Consider the following 16574-nt stretch of genomic DNA (forward strand, 5'->3'; position numbering starts at 1 on the left):
TAGGCTATGACTCTTATTTAATCCATTCAATAATTTGAACATTCCGTTCAATAAAACACGTTTAAATTGAATAAATTATGTAGGTGGCTGTAATAGGAGGGTCAACCATCTACTCCAACGCTGCTGTATGATCTTCTTCTACATATTTCTATTCAAAAAATGCAATTTACCTATTTATTGACGAAAACAATTACTGTTAGTATTTATGATAATTTTTTGTAATCAAAGCAATTAAGAAACTATTAAAGCAAAATTATTTTATTGTCATCCTGTACAAAGATTAGGTTGCTAACTTGCTACAGATTCCATGAAGCAGAATTATTTATGCCTAAAAATATCAGCGATTTGATGATATCTAGTTACCCTGGTAACTACATAACAAATAAAATTTAAACAAAAATGGCTTTCAAGATATAGTTACTACAGCATTGTTCATGAAAGAGTACATGTTAGCATATTATCATTTTGTACACTGTTATTGGCTGGGTAGGTGTGAATACAAGATAATCACAGTTTTAACAAACTGAGTGGGTGCGAGCACAAAAATCTCAATATGAGATACTCTAAATTTTGTATTTGCACACACCCAGAAAATCTACAATGAACAATATCAAAGTTTCAATTTACTGGGTGAACGTAAAACCAAAATTAAACAATATGATGTATTGTAATTTTTTTTAATATTTACATTTGTACACTTCTCCAGCGAATTTAAAAAATGGAGTTTAACTGCATTGACTATTTTAACGTGTAATTAATGTATAATTATGTATATGTCAAGGGGTAGCTGATATATACTATTCTGGGACACATTTGGGAACAATTAAGAACTCCAAGGCCTTTTGTGGAAATGACGCTGAATATTTATTGTTGTATTTGTATATTATCGAATAAATGGTTTCCTCAAGTACAGCTAGGTGATCTATAATCATATACAATTATAATATTACTAAAACACTCTCATTCTTCAGTTAAATAATATTTAAATAACACATATTTGATTAAAATAACTCACCAAGTATAACAGCAATATGAACTAAGATCATAGTCGGGTTGACAAGCTATGAAGCTTAATAATTCAACAGTCTGTCTTGGGTGGCGTCGTGATATTAAATCAAAGTTCGTGCTAAAGATTCGATAATGCAAACGGACATGCGCACTCACTCACTTAAACCCGAAAAACTAGTCTAACACACCCATGTATTCACTGATCCACCCGCCAAACGTAACCACGTGACCTCTCGTACTACTATCATACTATGAATGATTGTATGAATGAATGAAGCGGTGTGAATGTAAACAAATGAACAATGGGAAATGAAAACATGAAATGTTGAAATAAGTGAACGCAAATATGAATGCTTATTAACTAAAATAATTAATTCTGTGACATATACAAATTATCTTAAAAAACATATATTTTTTAAAGAAATATATAGATATCACACAAAACAGCAATTATACGCGAAAATTTTATTATGAATAAAATAGTTATTACATATTTAAAGGGATAATATGTAAATTAAAAAATATTCATTTATAAAGTTTCATCTTTAACCCCCCCCCCCCCCCACCCCCGTTGAAACATGTAAATATAAAGAATAAATATGTATAAACTGATAATTTTTTATTAAATAAACTCAAGTTATAATATTGATTCCTTATTTTGTGCTTCTTTGCGGTTGAATTTTGAACCGGTTTCATGATCAAAATTCCACGATGCGGGTCAATTTTCAACGGATTAGGGTCTTTATTCAACACCTTTCGTCTTATTATTCAACGTTGAAAAATGACCCCCGGGTCAATTTTCAACCTGGGTCAAAATTCTTCGTTACACCGGCCCTAACAACCCCTTATTGTTAAATGAGGTATTTTTTGAGTAATAGGTATTTTTAGTTTAAACATGCGCACTTGCGAAATTCGAATATCGGCTAGTCTGCGCATATGCAGTCATTGGTCATTTTGGAAACATCCATCATTTTCTACTGTCTGGAAAATTTTGTGATTTTCGATCTCGACAGTCCTACAACGATTATAAGCGACTATTTATACCTCGCTAAGGATGCACATCAACAAATATTTGCATAGGTAAATGTTATGCATATCTCGTCCTTTGTGATTTATGCAGGCCTATAAATTTGAAGCATTTGTGAGCCAATGCAGTGCAAATGGCGCCCTGTGATGTTACAGTTAAAACGATGTTTTCTTTCGAAATCAATGTTATCAACGAGTGATATTACTTAATTAGGTATGGTTGTAACTAATTATACGTTATGGATACACTGTATATACCTCAAACAGTTTTGTATGAAAAATATCAAAATTAGGCCCGATAACTGTCTTATATTTTTTTCATAGAGAAGTGTTTGAGGTTTATATCATAGTACTAAGAACACTGACAATGAATTTCATTGTCGATTTACGTAATTTTCAAAGTTTTCAGTAGCGTAACCACTGGTAACGTTTTGATATTAAGAACCTCACTAATATTGGACTGTCACAGGTGTTTTAAATGTATATAATGTATATAGCCGCAAGAACTTCTATCCATTTTGTGTGCTATGTGTGAAAATATTAGGGAATTTTAATTTGAGGAGTCAGTTAAACCTTGGCGTAAAATTAAAACAAAATAGAATTATACAAAAAAAATATAAAGATTTGGTAATTTATTTTTTATGTACACAAAGTAAATTGCACGTTACAGTCTGTCCCAAGTTACAGTTTCAAAAAATTTTTGCCTAATACTTAGATATCATAAATACATTTGTGTCCAAACTACAACTCCATTATCTTATAAAACGTCTTCTTCTATGCACACCCAGAAATAAAATTTTAAGTAACATCGAATTTTACTGTTCTTTGACAAATGAATTTATCCAACAACAAAAAATATTTCTGAAACGGGAACGTGGGCAGACTAAAACTAAAATGTAACTGTATTACAACGATCTTAGGTAAAATTTGAATAATAATTTTATTTAAAAATAAAAACTCTTTAGACTGGTTTTTTTGACTTTTTATCAAAGAACTTCTTTTTACTTATATAGCATCATGTAAATAACGAATTTTTTCGGTAATTAAAAAAATTAACAAGAAAATGAATTAGTCAAGTCCATGCTTTAGCGTTTATAAGCAGCCAAATATTTTTCACAGAAAAAGTTAAAGAAAATGTGAGAGAATATAATTATGTTTAAAGGGGGTGTCTTGGAGAGGGTAGATATTAAAAATCCATCAACTACAAGGTGAATGCAGTTGCATATTCATGTAACACAGAAACATCTTTTCCAACAATTTGTTGATTGTTAAAACAAATGTAAATTTTTTTTGAACAGTCTAAACCAACTTTTTATATTCTTCCTTTCTCTTTTCTTATACAAAAATTGGTCAAAGTATAATTCCCTTCAAATTTAACAATCGAAAAGTTTCACTTATAAAAAAAAAATTAAACAGTTCATTGTACAGTTTCAAGTACAGTTGCCCTTTAGTAGCTTTTTTTCTCATTTAGTGTATTAAGTAACAAAATACTTTCTGTCTGTTGAATTCGTCTCCTAAAATGAGCTCTTCCGAAGACATAATTCACCAATGCACCTTTTCTATTGTCGTATGGAACAAACAGAGTATGGACGTTTTTGTTAAGCTGAATTTTTTCATTGATAATTTTATTTGTTTTGCATTCACCTTGTTTTCAATCAAGTGCTCAATTGGGCATTACTCTACGTTTAAGTAAAGAATACCTGTTGTTCTGTGCCTAATTATCAAATGTGTACAAAACGGGAACGCACCATTTTCATTCTTAAGTTCCCCAGCGGTCGGTTAAATCGTAGCCGTTTCGTGTTACTTCTTCAAAATCTTTTATACAGGCTTTCTTATTGTCAAATCAACGACTGTCATTCAATGTCTACGTCTTTTGGTTTTTCTCGTCTGTTTTTTAAGGTCATCTGAGTCATTAGGTGACCTTGAGCAATTGGTCTTTGTCTGTCGTCGTGAGTCGTCCACCGTTTGTTAACAATTTTACGTTTATAACTTCCTCATGAAAACTTCTTCAAAACTACATCCAATTATTACAATTTTAATGTGAAGCATCTGTATGGTGGAAGGAAATTATCTTTTAAAATTCATGGATCTACCCCCCCCCCGCCCCCGGGCGTCATAGGTGTGGCCCGTTATGAAAAAGAAGCAAACTTTTCAAACCACCTCAGGGTATCATAGGTGTTTACCAATATGAAAAAGAAGGAAACTTTTCAAAAATCTTCTCTCACACATGTAAGGAAAAAACTAAATTAATGATAATAAATGTCCATGAAGCGCCCTATAGTGATCAGTCTGTCCGTCCGATATCGCTTGTCCGGAGCATACATTCTCTCCCCTTTGGTCCAATCTTGGTCATACTTCAGCCACAGAGTGACTTTGGGTAAAGAGTATACAGTGACCTTGAACCATGTTTCTAGATATAAGGTTAAGGTCATAGCAGAATTATATATAGACTTCTTGTCCGGGGCATATCCTCTCTCCCCTTAATCCAATCTGGCTCATACTTCACTTACAGAGTGTCTATGATCAAAGGGTGTGCAGTGATCTTCATTAAAGTTTGTAGGTCAAGGGTCGAGGTCACTTCTGACCACCAAAAATTCCTTTTTTTAGAGCATTTATATTTTCACATTAGCCCTATTTGGCTGGTACTTCTCATAAACAGAGCTTTGAGTAAAGGATGTGTTGTGACCTTTAACTAATTTTTAAGGTCAAATATAAAGGTAATAAGATCTGCCTCTTGCATCACCAATATAGTGCCTTTGATCATAAGATACGCAGTGACCTTGAATGATGTTTGTAGGTCAAGTGTGAAGGTCATATCGAATCACACAAATATCCCTTTTAAGAGCATAAATATACTCTCCACTTAGCCCTATTTGGCTGATACTTAAAAGCTTTTTGGGTGATGGCGTGCAGTGACCTTGAACCAAGTCAATGAGAAGGTCTTAGCGTGTCTCTTTATAATCAGTTTTAGACCGTAGATTATTTTCCATTTGATTTAACTTGCTCAGATTGAACAAAAATTCCTGTACGCAAGGGGTAATGAGATTAAATTAGAAGTTCAATGCCACGTGGAAAATATCTAAGTTGTATGTAGGTCAAGGTCAAAGCAAAATTCATTCAAATTACCGGTATGTTCATCCTAGTGTCCATTACTTAAGCGAGGCCCTTTGAGATGGTCACTATCTAAATGTTGTCTAGTTACCTCCAGGTCAGGAGTACAGACCGTAGAGTGGATTCAATATAGCCATGCAGTGAAAATAAATTAGACCTTAAAAAATCTTCCACCTTACTCCCATGCATGTTCGTGAAAAACATATTGCATGGTTATGATGTCTACGAAATTCTCTACCTAAATTGTAAAATTTAAGGCCATTGGTTCATGGGGTTCAGGGCTTCGGGCAGGGTCAATATGGCCATATAGTAAAAACATATAAAACCTTAAACAATCTTCTTCTCTACTCCCATATAACGACTTTTGACCCCTACCCCACCTTCCCCAAATTTTAATGAATAAATGTTTTTCAAACACCAAATAATAAAAGCGGGGCTTCAGTCAGAGGAGTCCAAGATAAGACTTCAAAATGAAGCTTAAAATGCAAAAACTCTGACATGTCTATCTAATGGCTATGGTACTCGAGTGACTAGCAAATCATGTTGGTCTCTTGTTTATAAAATTTCTGACGGCACAGATTCAATATACTCATTAGACTAAGTGTGGTTGATTTCAATAGATGTTTATGCTTGATAATGTAAATTGAATTAATCAAAATGCTTCTATGGGAATTTTTTTATTTTAAAAAAGGTAAACAAGGCGGATTTATTAAAATCTTGCTTGATAAATTGGTGGAATGACGTAGTTAAGGCGATAAATTCATGCTAATATATAATGACTAGGGCATTAAAATTTCCCTAACAAAAAAAGTTCCCAAACATGATATATGAACTGCCACCTCTTTCAGTAAAAAAATTAGTCAATATTGTCAGCCGAGATTCATTACATTACCATGCATTTCTGCTGGAGTTAACCCAATATAGTACGAATATGATGGATATTTCCTACATTTTTGTATAATTATTGACTTGTTCCCTGTTTATTATCTTTAAATGCCAACTACCTGTTCAGCATAGCATATGCTTTTTTGTTATAGATCTGGAGATAGGACGATCCCTCTGCTAAACAAGACTCTCGTTTTTACTGTTGCTATGGATGCAGACTTTTAAAAAAAATTAAACTTGGTCCTTCAAATAAAAGAAAACCGGTTCAATTAGAATTGAAATGTGACATCCCCAGCTCTGTTTTATTTTTAAATCGCTTTGAATGCACACTTTAGTTTAAATTAAACTGGGTCCATCAAATAAAAAAAACCCAGTTTGATTAGAATTGAAATGTGACCTCTTGCTATGGTTTATTTTAAAATCCTTGAGAAGTAAATGACAAACTGGAAAAACGAAATCGCTAAGGAATAAAATAGCGATAAATTGATTCCACCCTATCTTGACCAACACTCCCAATTTATTTTTTGATAGAAAAACTCGAGCCTTGTAATTAGTTATATATGTGATATATTTGCTTAACTTTCAATCATATTAAATGCGTCTTTCTTATGTTGATTATAATATTTTTAAACATATTGTATCAGTTTACCTTGTTTGCCAACGTCACTTTATCAAAGAAATGGTAATTCTATACTTTATATTATTTGTTAACAAATATAAGACTTCAACTTTGTTTACATAACAATAATTCCATACTTAACATTATTTGTTAAGAAATATTAGACTTGGACTTTGTTTCCATAACAATAAAATTCTTACCTCTAATGACTTGACTTCTAACAGTCAAACTGTGGTCAATCATTCGAGATACGGAAGTTAATTACTTTAAAGATTAAAAAAATTAAAAAATAAAACTTTGTTCTAAAATCGGGTCTGAATGGCTGTGTCCATTTTTCGGATCTATCGACTTAATTAGCTCAATTAGACGAAGAGCTCTGTATATAAAGAAATGTGTAAATATTGAAGCTAACTAAACATATTCGATTCTGTTCTTTACGTAATAAAATTGTACCAAAGAAAAAATCCGGAGGAGTTTAAGGTGGAATAACACATAAACACAAAATGAATGACCTCTGATCGAAACGACATTTCGTTCTATGAAAAGGATTTTATCAACGGCAAAACATATCATTATTTACTCTATAGCTAATTGGACAATGAGTCGGGCTTTTGATTCGTGCATTCTGAGTTCGAATCCTGCGGAGGGATTTTATTGTTTTTTACTGAATTAAATTTATAGACATTCATTTTTTTATCCCCGAAATGCAAACTGTTCGCTTATTTGACGTGTTCTCAGTTTATTTATTTTAATACCTTTTAAGGTAGATCTTATGTTGACCACTCGGTCTCCGATTATGACAAATGCCAATGGGAATGCCTGTATTAAGATTTTAAAATTAAACTTTATTTGAAGTCATTTTGTTTGAAACTTCAGATTCTATTCCTTTATTAGTTATTAAAGTCTTATAATTTTATAATATATTTCTCTTTTAAAAACTTTTTTGTTTACCTAATATTTAATCGTCTTAAGGTGGCTCACTACACCTTGAAATATTTTCTCAAATCAGCAGAAATTTACTTGATTATGAGAAATATCATAATGGATAAGAAGTATTTAAGTCAAAGAGGCAAAAAATATGCAATTTTGGATGAAAATTAATTTTCAAAAATTTAATTCAGTTGACATGAACAAAAGCTCCAGACAGATTCAAACTCATGATCCCAATACTTCAGCCACTGAGCTACGACGATATACAACCCAGTCGAACGATATAAACAGTTCAACAAAACATTTAAATCGCCATCTTGTGACGTTGTCTTCAAAAGTATATTAAGTCTTGATGTAGTGAGGTACCTTAAATTAATTCTTCCTCTGTGGACTTCGTTTCTGTCACTTTTTGCTTACAGTGCTAAATACTATTGTTTACAATAGTTTTATATAATTTTGTACATGAATTTCAGCAGTCAAGAATAAGGCTTCGGGGTTTTTTTTTGGGTGATGGATTTTCAGAATTCACCCCACTGAATGATGTAAAGTTTGAAAAAGTTATTTTTTGCTTTAAAAAAAAACAAACTATTTCAGTCAATGTCGCTGGAAAAGCATAACCACTTCATTTCCTTGATAAAATTGTTTTACTGATGTGTCCTATCGTGCATTAATCGTTCGTATCTGCATGTTATATATTATGTTCTATCGAGAGGTTATAAAATACGATCAACCTATTTTTTTTTTATTAGGTCACCTTAGTAAACTCAGGTGACCTATTTGCTATCCGTTTTCGTCCATCGTCGTGAGTCGTCCGTTAACAATTTTACCTTTTTAACTTCATCTTAAAAACTACATGGCTAATTGTTACCATTTTTGGTGTGAAGCATTTCTATGGTAAGAGGAATCTAAATTGTGAAATTCGTGGCTCTACCACCCCCGGGGCACCACAAGTGGGGCCAAATATGCAATAAAAAGCCAAATTTTCATAACTCTTCTTCTCTTCTCCCACACAAGTGACGAAAAAAACTGGTTGCATGGTTATGATGTCCATGAAACCCTCTACCAAAATTGTGAAATTCATGGCCCCTGGGCCAGGGGTTCTGACTTTAGGGTGAGGCCAATATGGCCATATAGTAAAAATGTGTTAAATCTTAGAAAATCTTCTTCTCTACTCCCATATATTTGTTTAAAACTAAATGCACGATTATGATGTCCATGAAGCCCTCTACCAAAATTGTGAAATTCATGACCCCTGTGTCAGGAGTTCAGGCTCTAGGGTGGGGCCAATATATCCATATAGTAAAAATGTATTAAATCTTAAAAAATCTTCTTTACTCCCAAACATGTCGGCAAAAAAAATGAATACATGGTTATGATGTCCACTAACTCCGCTACCTAACTTGTGAAATTCATGGCCCGTGGGTCAGGGGTTCAGGACATGGGGGGGGGGGAATATGGCAATATAGTGTTAATGCATATAATGTTTTAAAATCTGCTCCATTCTCACACATCGGTATGAAAAACTGACTTCATTATTATGTTTACCAGGAAGTCCTCTACTAAAATTTGAAATTTCATGTCCCCTGGAGTATGGGTTTTGACTCTAGGGCAGGGCCAAAATGGATGTATAGGTGTTCATGCATATAATGCTTAAAAATTATCTTCTTTACTCCCACATACCTGAAACGAAAAGTGAATTCATCATTTTGTAGACCAGATCTTTAAGTTTTTTGCCAAAATTAAGGGTTTCACAGTTCAGGCAGGGAGGTGGTCATCATTTAAAATTCAATTTTTCTACTCCAGAATGAAACCCAATTAAATGAATATATGAGACTCCTCGACAAGTTTGTGTATGGGTTATATGCTACTCAGGTGACCGTTAAGGCCTATTGGCCTCTTGTTTATCAAGCTATCATGTTTTACTGAGTTTTTTGGGTTTTTTTTTTTACAAAAGTCGCATCGTTGGTCTTTGTAATTCTAAAGTATCAATGCGCATATTCTGTTCATTCAGATGTCACAAACATCCATTCCTGCATTATATGTACTCATAAGCCTTCAAGTACAGCAATTCTCATTATTACAAAAATAATGACGGGTACTTTATCCAAAACTGTCCCTTGCTACTTTATTAGTTCCAGTTGTAAAGAATATGACTTTTTGTACAATTACTATGTTTATGCATACAATGTTACAACGTTCAGTTGCAACAAATATTAATAATTATAAACAGAAACTACTCTGAAACAGACTGACGTTCAAATGGTTAAAATGCGTTGTCTTCAAAAGCAAAATATAATTACATGTGAACAAAAAATAAATCCATTTTACTATGGGCAACGGCTATTGTAAAAAAACCAAAACTGACTTAATCGAACGACAAAACAAATACCCGGAAAAAACCCCAAAACCCCAGACATCAAGCATAGACTCAGTTGCAAAATAAACACATCAATGCAAAATTTGCAAACTCTTAAAATCCTGCCTTTGGCCTCAATTTTGTGCCTCGAAATTTTGGATTGGTCTCAAGAATAGGTTGATCGTATTTTTATCGATATGAAACATATATCACTAGAGGTATAAATGGATGATTCTAGTAGATTTTGATCCAATCTGAATTTAAATTCCGGAGTACTCAACAATTATTAGATACTGCCTTTGTATTACCATTGTATGTATTTTGAACATTCTTAACTCAAACTGTTACCAAGATCTGACAAGATCTCTAAACTATTCAACGCTATCTCGTTATTTATTGATAACATAAAGAATGGGGTCGAACTCTAGCTAAAAACTACCAGCTCGTTTCAACAACCTAATAAATTATTTTTTTTTATAACATTTGCAATATGCATAAAGTTCATGCCGAATTTCAAGTTGATGTCTTAAAATAGCAGAGATACTTCATGCATGTTGCAAATGTTATTAGAAAATTATTGATTTATTATTAGGCTATTGAATCGAAGCGAGCTGGTAGTTTTTTTTATTCGACCCCTTTCTTTTTTATGGTTACATTGAAATTATGTTCCAACGGGCTTGGTCCCTATGCCTGTGTATGAGAAGCTGGCGGTGGCGGTCTTGACCGCGTTCCCAAGGTTTGCTATTTTAAAAATATATACTAGTATCTTATAAAAAACTTTAGACATTCAACATTCGTATCCCCGGTAAACAGACCCGTTTTGCATTTGGACATTAATGTGTGTGTGTGTGTGTGTGTGTATATATATATATATATATATATATATATATATATATATATATATATATATATATATATATATATATATATATATAGCACTAACGAACTAACAACACTCATTATCTATAGTGTCGGATCAAAAGATACACGGTTATAAGATGAGATATAAAAAAGCACTAAAAATAACCAACGCCACAAACAATAAAGTAAAATATTGTCAAATTTTCGGGACAACCCGTCCTTTCTTCAGGACAACAAAATAAAAACAACATGTGAAAGAAAAACATCTAAAAAAAACTAGCACTAAACTAAAAACTAAATAATATAAAACACCGGATCGGAACGTGGCAACTACATCTTTGTATTATAAGCCTGGGCGCTTGTAAATAAACGTGTGATCGTTGGAAAAGGAATCGGTGCGTTCAACAATTTGAGGCACAAGTGTTCGAGTACAGTGCCACCCTAACTGTGGTCTAACTGGATTGCTTTTGAGAAAACGATATAATTTACTGCATGGGTTTACAAACTTGTCATGCAAGACTCGCGTGATAGTATGGGAAGTAAATGTGGCGAATGTAGAAGTTGCCTATCCCGTTAGTATATAAGTCCCTGATTATGGTTATTGCTATTAAATGTTCAATGAGATGCATTAAATTTAATTATTGTCTGCAGTATTCACGGCGACGATACCTGGTTTTATGGCATGAATGTTGTCATATTTTAGCGACTTTTTCACTCCCGGTACAGGTTTCCACAAACACTATAAATAAATCATTCCTAGCTTCCTGTAGATTATATCTTTCCTATTTAATAGCATCGTTAATTATATTCCGATTCTCACTAGTCAACATGTTTTCAAGTTGTATTTATGCCGTAGCGTTTATATGACCCACTGTTTCCTTCAAATAATTGTAAATTATATGTAAGGGGCGCAACTCAAGTTGCTAGCTAGATAGCGCCACCGCATCACCTCGATTTCGTAATGAGATCTGCCAAGGGTTTATGATATGGGGAGCAGAATGGACCGAAAACCCTTGGCTAGCGAAGATGGGGTTTCTTCGAGTGTAAAACCAATAAGTGGATAAGAACCTTTTAAACAATATGATTGTCTTTGTGATTAAACATTTGGCACCAGAGTATTTCATTTTTCACTTCTGTTAGAAGTATTTGAGTAGATCTTATGTTGATCACTCGGTCTCCGATTATGACAAATGCCAATGGGAATGCCAATATTGAGCTTTAAACTTAAACTTCATTTGAAGTCATTTTGTTTGAAACTTCAGATTCTATTCCTTTATTAGTTATTAAAGTCTTATAATTTTATAATATATTTCTCTTTTAAAAACTTTTTTGTTTACCTAATATTTAATCGTCTTAAGGTGGCTCACTACACCTTGAAATATTTTCTCAAATCAGCAGAAATTTACTTGATTATGAGAAATATCATAATGGATAAGAAGTATTTAAGTCAAAGAGGCAAAAAATATGCAATTTTGGATGAAAATTAATTTTCAAAAATTTAATTCAGTTAACATGAACAAAAGCTCCAGGCGGATTCGAACTCATGATCCCAATACTTCAGCCACTGAGCTACGACGATATACAACCCAATCGAACGATATAAACAGTTCAACAAAACATTTAAATCGCCATCTTGTGACGTAGTGTCTTCAAAAGTATATTAAGTCTTGATGTAGTGAGGTACCTTAAATTAATTCTTCCTCTGTGGACTTCGTTTCTGTCACTTTTTGCTTACAGTGCTAAATACTATTGTTTACAATTCTTTTTATATAATTCTGTATATAAATTTCAGCAGTCAGGAATTAGGCTTCGGCTTTTTTGGGTGATGGATTTTCAAAATTCACCCCACTGATCTAAAGTTTGATAAAGTTATTCTTTGCTTTTTAAAAATACTATTTCAGTCAATGTCGCCGGAAAAGCATAAACACTTTATTTCCTTGATATAATTGTTTAACTGATGTGTCCTATCGTGCATTAATCGTTCGTATTTGCATGTTGTATATTATGTTCTATCGAAAGGTTATAAAATACGATCAACCTATTCTTTGTTTTTATTTATGAAGCTATCATGTTTTACTGGGGGTTTTTTTCTCCAGAAGCCGCATCGTTGGTCTTTGTAGTTCTAAAGTTTCAATGCATATTCTGTCCATTCATATATCACAAACATCCATTCCTGCATTATATGTACTCATAAGCCTTCAAGTACAGCAATTCTCAATTTTACAAAAATAATGACGGGTACTTTATCCAAAACTGCTACTTTATTAGTTCCACGGGTAAAGAATATGTACAATCACTATGATTATGCATACAATTTTACGACGTTCAGTTGCAACAAATATTATCAATTATAAACAGAAACTACTCTGAAACAGACAGACGTTCAAATGGTTAAAATGCGTTGTCTTCAAAAGCAAAAAATAACTAAATGTGAACAAAAAATAAACCCAATTCACTATGGGCAACGGTTAATGTGAAAAAAAAAAATACTGACTTAATCGAATGACAAAACAAATACCCGGAAAAACCCCCCAAACCCCAGACACCAAGCATAGACTCAGTTGCAAAATAAACAGACATCAATGCAAAATTGGCATACTCTTAAAACCCTGCCTTTGGCCTCAATAGGTTGATCGTATTTCTATCGATATGAAACATATCACTAGAGGTATGGATAGATGATTCTAGTAGATTTTGATCCAATCTGAATTTAAATTCCGGAGTACTTAACAATTATTAGAAACTGCCTTTGTATTACCATTGTGTGTATTTTAAACATTCTTAACTCAAACTATTATCAAGATATGACAATACCAATTTATCCATTTCTTTATCAAATGCCTTATATCAGGGTTTTTTCCTGCGCGTTTCAAATTTTCGCTTTGTCGACGATTATTGACTTGCGGGGAAAAAAATCTGGGACACTTGCCAAAATTAACGTGGATAAAAGTATATAATATGATCAAAATACTTCTAGTATTGGAATTTCCAAATTATTTTTAATATTTGACCAAATATATATTGTCAGCGATGAATGTGCCAAAATTAATTTGTATGTAACGCTATCGAGTTTATAAAATAGTACACAAAATTCTGTATTAGCAAAATTACACGTTCCTTTTATTTCTCCCATTTATTAAAAATAATAACAAATTGTAACAATCAACTCCATTTATAAAATAAAGGAATATGAATAATTATTCATAATTCCCTCAATTATATTTCCCGTATGAGAAGGAATTGGGGGAGGTAACTCGCGTTAAAAACAAGAACAGTTTTCACCTGGGACTGGTTTCACAGTACCGCGACGGTGTGGACAAGGTGAGAAACTGTACCGCGAGGATGTGCGGTTTTACCTGAGTTACCTGTGCTAAACCGCGATCAATTTCACACCACGAGAACTCGCGGTAAATACGCAAACCGCGTTGGCCGTAGTGTACGTGTTCACACTTGATATCATCTTAGTGCTGCAATATTGAACGAAGTCATTTTATTGTTTTCTATTCCAATACTTTAACAAATTTTATAAAAATCGTTAGATCTTTTTCTATTATATCAAGTACTGGCAGAGGTACACTAGTCATTGTAACGTATCCATGTTTGGTCACGTCATATACATGTTGTACATGTATTAACAGTTTTAATAGGGCCACATTAATAATGATTTTGAAAATATAATAAAAATTTTTCGATTTTCGACAAAAAATACCAAAAAAAATACACAGGGGTATAAAAACAATAAGACGAGTTTGCTTCACTGTGATTCTTAAAACAAACAAATCAGTAGCAAAATTATGGGTTTCTATGAATGGTAAACAGTTTAAAAATAACGTTTTTGCACCAACAAAAAAAAACACAAAAAAAACTTGTCAAAAATAATTTTTCTTTCCTTTCAGAGTATGATGAAGAGACTGAAGCATGGTTCTTTAGTGTTTTGCTGTTTTCTCGCCCTTCTCTGGCTGTATGACTACCTTTCCAACACCTTCCCATCGTCCGAAAACACATCTGTTACCCAAGAACAAGATACAAAATTAGACGTCGGTCCAAAGGACTCTATTGAGAAATACCTTGACGAAATTTTGGAATAATCATAGGTTTGTAGTTTTAAAAGTGAATTTGTTTAAGTTAACCTCGTTTAGGAAAGAAATTTCGGGTGTATATTGTCCGTCTAGTCTGCTACTTTCTTTTGTTTATCTTTAGTTAATAAAACATTGCCTAAGTCATTTTCTTTGTCATGACTAGTAGTGTTTGGAAGTTTTATAAACAACACGGCTTCGGAAGTTTTTCTTCACCATCTTATTGGGCAATTGATGCCGGCAAAATTATGTAATCATTTAATTTATAAAATATTTTGTATATTGAATTATTGTTTAATGCAGGCAGTATGAAATTAAAAATTAAATTAGGAAGAGTTGATATGTTTTATAGATTTATATTTATTTGCGCGCTAAATAAATTATATGTATAATTTGATATGCAAAACACCAATCTTATCTAAATCAGATCTTTGATCTGCTCCGACAATTTTGTCGACTTAGACTTGTTCGTTAAGGTTGGAGCGGACCGAAAATATGATTTTAATTACATGTAAGCAGATTGGCTAATGACAAGTATCGCATATGAATAAAATACCGAAGTGTTCTTGGGCCTGTTCAACGAGGACGAGTGTGCGTTCATACTCTTTAAACTCATGTTTGAACAAGGAAATAAATTAATTAAAACCGTATGCATTAACTTCGCCTCTTTTACAATAATAATAACTTCTGTATTTTCAACTACCGATCTAACTTTAAAAATTCTTCTAGTTTTAGCTAATTATCGTATACGATTACAAAATTCTGATGTCAATAGTTGTATGATAATTATATTTGTATTGATTCACTCAGAGTTTCTTGAAATGAAAAATAGCCATGTACATGTACTTCTCTTCACAACGATTACAAACTTCTGATGTCAATAATAGTATAGTAATTATCTTTGTATTGAATCATTCGGAGTTTCATGAAAAGAGAAATAGCCATTTACTTCTCTTCACAAGCTTATATTAATTGCATTTGTGCATTCGATAACATATATAGAATCATGTCTATTTTGTATTAATATTCTGCATGTTCTATTACGTGGTAATTAGCTAGTCATGTCAATCATTGCATTTCATTTTTTGGTTCTCAGGCGTAAGAAAATGATGACATCAGACTAGCGTCATACTGAAAATATAAGATTTTTTGAAATCTGTAAGTTGTTTTGCAAAAAAATTGGCCGAGAACACTTATTGATTATTTTAATGAATTGATTCAAAATCATATCTTCTATAGTCGTGTTGAGTTAAATTAAGTTCATCTTAATCATTTAAAAGTTTGGAGCATAGTTTTGAAATGCGTTTCCCGACTAAGATATTCATTTTACTATATATTTCATTTAAATGGCGTTGCTTGATTTGATCAGCGACACTGTGTTTGAAACACGATAACATTATTAGTAGGTTTGCTCACAAGCAGTAAACCCGCGATCCACCTTAAATAGACAAATTCAATTAGTTTTGTAGTGTTTCATGTAATATTACATTCAGTTATTCAAGGTGGGAGAACTACTTCATACTGGGAAAGGGGTTCGACCTTCTGATGCACCGGTACAACTGTGGGTTTTTTTCTAATTTGATTTTAACCTGTACGTTTATTATATACTATTCATAGTGGGCAAAATTGCAAAAAATGCATGGATATCATTGGTTAATTTCTTTTCATTTCATTTCATTAAAAAAGTTTGAAGAAAAAAAAA

The sequence above is a fragment of the Magallana gigas genome, chromosome 7, assembly GCF_963853765.1.
Source record: "Magallana gigas chromosome 7, xbMagGiga1.1, whole genome shotgun sequence".
In the NCBI taxonomy this organism is placed as follows: domain Eukaryota; kingdom Metazoa; phylum Mollusca; class Bivalvia; order Ostreida; family Ostreidae; genus Magallana; species Magallana gigas.